Below are 8,337 nucleotides of genomic sequence, written 5' to 3' on the forward strand. Positions count from 1 at the left end.
GGGCCGTAGAGAGCAGGAAAATGACACTGGCTCTACTAATGGAATCATAATAGAGAAAGAGATTTATCTGTGTCGTTACTGCTTCACTATCAAAACAAACAGAACAGACATGTATCTGACTGGTTAATGGGCCGGTCAGTGGAATTACTAGTCCATTTTTAATCTTGATCCCCATCACTTTCTGCCCTCCTGTCTGTTTTTCTCCATTTGCTTGTCACACAGAAAAAAATCCAAGCAAACAAAAATGCATCACTACAAGACACGTGAGAAAGTTCGCTCCACTCAGTGGTCAGATGTGTCTGGTGTGGGAGCAAGACCATAAACACAGGAAGAAGGTCTCTAAGAAGGTCCTCTGGCCAAATACAGCTTTCTTTGTTTCACTATTCCAGGTTGCACCTCAATTCACTCTTTGGCTAGTTGTTAGCAACTGTTCAATTTGCTCATCACAGCACACCTGGCTACAGGAGCTGTTTAGCTCAAACTCACAGAGGATGCCTGATAGTTTGGTCGGATCAAGTTCAGATCATGTTGCCACCACAAACAAACCACTCCAGAGTTTGTTTGTTTTCATCCGCACCCAAGTACGATTGCTGTGGTCAGACCTGCCCAAATGAATCACACCAAGGGGGAAAACGAACCAGAGTCCAATTCAACCAGACTAAAAAGCACAGGTCTGAAAACGCCCTTAGTCTTGTTATCTCATGCACAGCCACATCACAGATTGGACCACACTGAGGTAAAACAGTCTTGAAACTTTTAACCACAGTGGGCAGTCAGACACTGACTTAGCCTGGTGTTAAGTTACAGTTTACCTCCTGCGCAGGACTTCAGAGATGTTAGTCAGTTCACCTTTTGCCTTCACATTCTCCTCTTAATGCTTTCAAGTTATTAATGGGTCTGTTTCACTGCGCTTTTATAATACTGCTATGCTTACTTCACAGTGATAAAAATTCATACACATTTTTCAAAGTCAGGACTGTACACAAATCACACATCACACTACACCCTCGGTTTATTGTTTCAGCCTCACCGGTCCCATCTATTTGAAACAAAATCTAAGAAAACAAGGTCAAACATAGCAGCTGTTATCTACAGTATGAGTTCAAGCTATGGTTCAACGTCAAAACAAAAAGAACACAAACGTGTTGTTATGGACTGAAAGGCCTCCACTCTCTGACATTTCGAAGCCAGTAACTAAATACATTTGTAGCATAATGGAGTTTGGCAGGTCGTTTTGGGCCTGTGATTTAGAGGGCAGTACACATGTGAGACACAGAGAGAGAAACGCTTCTAATCTCATGTGAGGCTTCTTACCGTTCAAACATTTAAAAAGTAACATTACAAATGCAAAACTAGCATGTGAAGACATGAGAAAAGAAAGGAAAGCACAGAAAGGGACAGAGAGACAGCTAGAGAGAGAAAGAGACAAAGATCATGGTCATGACAGGTTTATAGGATCCCCTGGAGCGAAAAAGAGTTCTCCATCATACCGACCGCGAGCAACCCACTGAGGGAGGGACTCACAGATGGACACCTCCTGTAGTCTACATGTGTGCATTTGTGCATATGTGTCTGTGTCTGTGTGACCCAGACCTGAGTTTTAGTCCCCTACTCCATCAATAACAAAATGGCTTCATCTACTGGAGCGGAGTGCATGTGCAGAGACAACCACACACACATGTTCTAACACACACACACACATTCCTGTAGATATATAGGCATCAGTGACAGTGTTGGTCTGTGGGAGGACCATGTACCCATAAGAAGTTAAAGCCTTCCCAGGAAATCAGAAACGTATGTCTGCCGCCACGGTGGTCTACTGTGGAGGATAATTCAAGTCACAACCACAGTCCACACAGTATCACAGAGCCGACCAGATCCTCTATCTCACTTCATCCTATCTTTTTTCTTCTTTTTGGCTCGTCCTATTTGTTCTCTCTGTCTGTGTCTCTGACACATTTTAAGCATGTGCAAAGATTTTTAATAGCCTCTGAGATACTCACATTAGGTCATAGGGCCCTCTTAGGTAAGATCATGTCTTGGACCAGCCTTGCAAAGAAGACTACATCTTGTTTACTCAGTTTCACAACAGGATTTTAATCTCAAAAACATCCACTGACAACTGACCTAACTAGCTTGAGGCCAAACCAATCAACAAACTATGGGGAGTAGTTTAGATAACATGCTTCACTGCCTCTTGAAACTCGATTATTAAGCTTAGTTAGATAGTGTAGAATATGTTTGACAACAGTTGTTTTTCCAGTTTGAAAATTAAAAGCTAAAACCAAGGATAGATGACAAAGTAGGCATTGTACCAATCAGGCGTGTAGGAAACATATATGTAATTGGAACAATCTTTGAGATAATGTTAAGATAATGGTAGCCACCATCTTAAGCCAGGGTTTGTTGTTAATCTCTGTGTACTCTGCATGGTAAGGATAAACATGTTGGAAATTATTTAGCATCAGTCTTTCACTTCTTCTACCTTCAGCCATCATGAAAACCTCTGGATGCATCTGCACAGTTGGTACATTGGATGTTTTGGGCAAATAGATACAAACTGCACAAATGGTCCCAATGATCAAATTTATACAAATAACGCAAGCTGAAAATGTTCTTTGCTTTTTATCTGAACACATCTTGATTTTAAGAGATTTCTAACAGATTGACATCTAAACTTTGACCATGTGAGCCACAGTAACAGTTCTAGTGCGTAAGTCATGCTTAAAGAAGAACTCACTTTCAACAGTGGACAGCACATCAGGCTATGTAGGGTATTGTCATGCTTCATACTGACTTTCCAAAACGATTTTTGCATTTGTGCTGTTGAAACCCTAGCTCCACACAATGGCCTGTTTGCACACACATTGATGTATGAAGTATGAAGCTATTGGAGTATTAGTATTTTGTCTATTCACCTTTATTTATTGACTTATAATCTAATTTAGTTGGATTTCTTTTAAATTGGATGACCATGAACTGTCTTTGAATGTGCATCTAAATGATTTAAAAACTCCATATACATACTTTTTTTTGTTCCTAACATAACATAACATAGTGACTAACAGTTCAATTTTCAATTTATTGAAGTTGTCAATTTTTAAAGCATGAAATTGCTATTATATTTCTAATGTTGTGAAAAGAACAGATGTTTGGAACATCTGTCCAGTCCAACAGTCTGTCATACATTTGCTGACACATGGGATTAAACAATACTGAAAACTTGAGATGTTGGAAGATCAGGGGTTGGAAGTACAGACTGCAATGAACTGCAATGTTTACTCTGATTATTAATCTACATCAACACATTTTCCCCTAGTTGTTACCATAGTTACAACCAGGGGAAAATGGCAACCAGGAAGCATGCAAATTGACACAGCCACTCTAACTCACATTATCCATTTGCTGCAACCTCTATTTTTATAGTTGACAACTGACTTGCTTGTTTATGATATTTACATTAATGTCTAACATGGAAATGATTTTATTTATGGTAAAATACCACAGAGTAGGGATATAAAGGAATCCCCAGACTCTACTTTAAGAACCACCGGCCTGTATATCTCCCATCTTTGTCTCCTTCTGTTGCTGTATTTATCTTTGTGTCTCCCTCCATATCTCTTCTTACCACAATGTTCTCTTTCTCTTGCACTGTATCTCTGATATCTCAATACCAAGATGTGTGCATCAGGAAGATGATTCATAATTTGTAGTCTGATAACTGCTTTAAAAGGGAGAGTTGACTGTAGCATAAGGCCTGGGCTTATTTAAGAGCCTATAAATGATGCAGAGGGCGACCTTTCAACTCTGCTGACCTTTGACAGCAGGGCGACGTTTCAGAGATTATCTTCTCTGCTCTGCTCTCTCCACAATGATGAAAGACGAGAGGAGTGTGTGCATGCATGTGAGTGTAGGTGTGTGTTGAACACAAGTGATTCACAGCTGAGGACACACTCTCAGAGAGACTAGGAGTGCAGTCAGTCATGCTAAGCCCTGCTAAGGAAAGGTGAAGCCTGTTATTTATCAGCGTCGTGAGGGTTCACCGCAGTAAAAATGTGCAGAGATAGAAACACAGAAGACAAACAGCACAACTATATTTCAAACCTGAGAATAAGGATTGCTATGTGGAGAAAATAATAAAACACTGAGAGGTTTTAGTTTAGGTGTGTTCTTTTCTTTGAATTCTACTGATGTGTTCAACTGTTAAAGGGGTAGTTAACTGATTTACTGTGTGTATAAAGTCACACATATCCTAAAGCTAAGAGGAGATTTTCACAGATTTGGTTTGGGAGGAATGGATTTAGACAAGTAATCCATGTAGCTTTGATTCAGCTTAGTGAAATGATGAGAAGGAAAAGCCAAGGATATTTCCATAGGACGATACAATTGTTATTTTATAGTTTTCACATGGGTACAGTGATTCCCAACAAGGGGTAGTTGTATCAAAGGGGGTCCTTCCCTTCCATAGGGGGTAAGTGGAAAGACTGTAGATCAACTCATTTGATAAAATTGAAATTACCATTTGATTTTTAAAAAATGAACACACTGAGTGAGCTGTAACACCTGAAAATTACATGTTGCAAATGTTGTGAAAACAGCAAGTAATCTACAAGTCTATACGGTTAGCTAAAAATTGAATAATTAGATGAAATACATAGCTCAAAGTAATGAATACATAGTTCATATAAGAAGTTAAAAGTGATGAATAAACAGTTGAATGAGTTAGCTAAAACTAATGGATAAATGGTTGAAATGAATAGCTAAGAATAGAGTGGTCATTACTGAAATGCAAACTTGACCAAACCGACCAAAATCTTGACAATTCAATTGCATAAAGAAGTAATTTTAACAATATCCGCTTATTTTTTGGGGGGAACATTTTTGCCTTTGTTAGACAGTTGAGAGCGAAGAGGCAAACAGTAAACAAGGGAATAGAAACGGAGGGAAGTGAACCAGGGATGTTGCAGTTATGTGGCATGCGCTGTAACCATTCAGCTACCAGGTTATTCCTCAATATCCATTTCTATATAATTAATAGTATAAAATAATATCCAGTTCAAAATTAATTCAAATGAACACATTTGGAACATGACGGTGTTGATGAAACAATGCTGCTCTGTTTAAAAATGTTCCATCTACTTTTTCTACTATTCCTAGCAGCCACCCCAAACTTTTTTAAATGACACACCCCCCTAAATAGTGATTTTATTTTTTCAGTGCACTGTACAGTCTGATTTTATTTCTTCTAGCTGGCTCATGTTTGGTTATCTCAGATTGGGCTCTGTTTACAGTGACAGATCTTTAGATCACTTGCTCTGGCTGTCACTATTTCTAATTGCTGTGCATCTGAAAAAAATCCTGGAAAGCGTGTTTCGTTCAATAATATTATGATTAATATGGTAATTTTTATATTTATTACATTTTTATATATTAAAACATAATTTTAGAGGTAGGTAATCTAAATATCACCCCAGTTTTATGGGGTGAAACATTAAAAAATCACATTTATTATTCACCCACTTCAGTAATAAGTCTGCACATAAACTACATTATCAACACTAATGTAATGTAGACTTGAACTTCAATATCATGGATTATACAACTCATGCAACTTTCAAGAGTCTTGATATTGATTTTCATGCTGTACAGAAATGAATGAAAACCAATGGCTGCTACATCAAACAAATCTAAAACAGTTTGGAATGTATTTCAAAATAGTCAGCAAAAATGTTAAGTATACATCATTTGTATTTAAGAGTTAAAACTTGCAAACACAGTGGTTTGGTCCTTTAAGACTAGAACCCAAAGTGAAAACGGGAGGGAGATAATGCTAATTCTCTTGATCAAAAAAGGAATAAATTAACCCTTAAATTTCAACAAATAATGTCACATGGATCTATAATAGAAGAGTTGCCATATACAGAAAAATACAAAAAAAGAGGTTCTATATAGTACAAGGCCAGTCAGCAGGAGCACAATCCTCTCTCTCTTATAATCCGCTCATTTAAGTATTTTTACAGGGCCAAAGGAGCAGCTGCACTTCTTCACTTTAAGACTGCAGAGTACACTCAGAGTGCCAGGATTGCACTCAGCCTCCGTCTCAGCAGACATCTACTGCACCGTTTAATACGACTTCCCGGCCAGATTTACTGTGATGGCTTTTGAAGCAAAGAGGTATAATATGACAAAACATGGCCCCATAACCCCAGGATACTCAACAATGTTTAGTGGTGAGACCCATTTAGCTGGAGGATTGGCAAATATATTGCTTTCCTCCCTTCTCATGTACAGAAGTTCAATAAAATGGGCCAGTAAATCAGGGTTGAATTCAAACTTGTGACTGCTCTTTCACTGTATAGGCCTCTGTATTTGAGCTGGGGGGAACGGTTAAAATGTGTGTATCTGTGTGTGTGTGTGTTTGTGTACAAGTACTGTTCATTACTTCACTGTACTGTGACTCGATAGCTAGCAAGTGAGTCTGGCCCTCTGGCCCTGCTGAGACTTGATCTAAATATACATATACATACATACTGTATCACTGGGCTAATACACATACTAGCTACATAGTAGACCTATCTTCTTTTTCCCATGTTGCCCACCTCTAAGGGGGTATTTTAACATCAAATAAGCCCACTACACACACACATACACACACACACGATACAGCATGTACTGGGGGACACATTGATGGAATGTGAATGTCAGCGGTCTCTTTATTTACTCTCCATATAAAACACTGAGCAGTAATTAACAGCAGGTATCCTCCCCAGCCAGAGGGTAATTGAGTGTTTCAAAGCGCCAACACTTCATAACCCAGGCTGTGTGTGTGTGTGTGTGTGTATGTGTGTGTGAGAGAGTGTAAGTGAGAAAGGAAGAGACAGAAACTGTATGAGAGAGAAACTGAACGTGTATGTGTTTGCATGCACCAGTGTATTAAAATTAACTCCTTTATATTCCACACCTCCCCCACCTCTCCTCCCCTCCCCTCCCTACCGCCCAAAAAAGGATAAGGGTCAGCAGAGGTGGGCACAGCCACTCAAACGCTCCAGATTTCTTTATGAGCACATTAACATTCAGGCACATTCATTATCAGTAAGTGTAGTAAGATGGACCAAGCGGAGACCTTGTGCCACCATCAAATGTGTGGTATTAATTTTAGTACGTGAGCAGAATGGTTGTGAAGGATTGAGGGGGGAGAGGTCTCTTTTCTTTATCAAGTCAACAGGGGCATCTTTGGATCTTTACTAGATACACTTTGCAGCCAGTGACAGAAACTTCACCAAACATGTACCTGTCCTGCATTGGGATTTTAAAAAAATGACATCATAAAATCCCATAAATGTTCAAAAACAGGAGCCAGGGAGACCCTCCAACAAGTTGCCAGCTCTAAACTTTCTATTCATTTTGTGCCATAATTGTCAGCAAAACAATTTACAACCATCGTAGCTGATTGGTGAACCTTGGCACAAAAAGGATAGTCACTGAATAAGTGAAGTAGCTAGGGAAGTACGTAGCTAAAGTAGAAAATAGCTAATACTAAGCCTTTGTGCTGCTGCTATGAAACAGGGTTCAAATTAAACACATTGGCACTCTGCTGCATCCCATGCTGTAAACCAAAGGTTGCAACACTGCTCACTGTGTCATTGCACCCAATCATATTTCACTAAAGTTAAAGTGGCTCCAAACTTTGATTCCTAGCAATTTTAGGCACCAATTAAGGGACTGTAAACTGTTTTTGCACAGACTTTGCTCACGTAAATTACACGTTGATAGGTCTGTGAAATTATTAAATATAAATGGTCAGAGTGACTAATATATGGAATAAATCCATACAGCTATTAAAGTTAGCTGTTAAACTAGCTTGCTGACCTAGTAAAATGATGAAAATCATGAGTGATGTGATGTCATGTGAATGACTCAAAAAAATATTGTTTTTATATACATTATACATTTTTCATACATATTATTCCTAAATTTCCCTGTTTTGGATGGCTGGTTTTTGTCTCCACCCATTAAGATTTTGATAAGACATTTGATTGACCTTTGAATTGATCAGTTTGCAGGATAACGTCTCACCAGGAATGGAGAGAACTGGAGACACCCTAAATTTACAGTCTCTCTACTTATTCATTCAAGCTGCTACATTGTCCTGTAAACTGATCCAAGAGGAACCAAGATACTATAATTTTTCCCTCTACTGAAGCTCAGCTGAAGAGAAATGTTTACTTAACCAAAACTCTATCATTTCATGTTCTTCCAGCCCACTTCCAAAAGCTTTATCAGGTCATTGCTTCAGACATATCCTACAGTACATATGTAGAATGAGAGCAGTCAAAC

This window comes from Thunnus albacares, chromosome 7, assembly GCF_914725855.1.
Source record: "Thunnus albacares chromosome 7, fThuAlb1.1, whole genome shotgun sequence".
NCBI lineage: Eukaryota > Metazoa > Chordata > Actinopteri > Scombriformes > Scombridae > Thunnus > Thunnus albacares.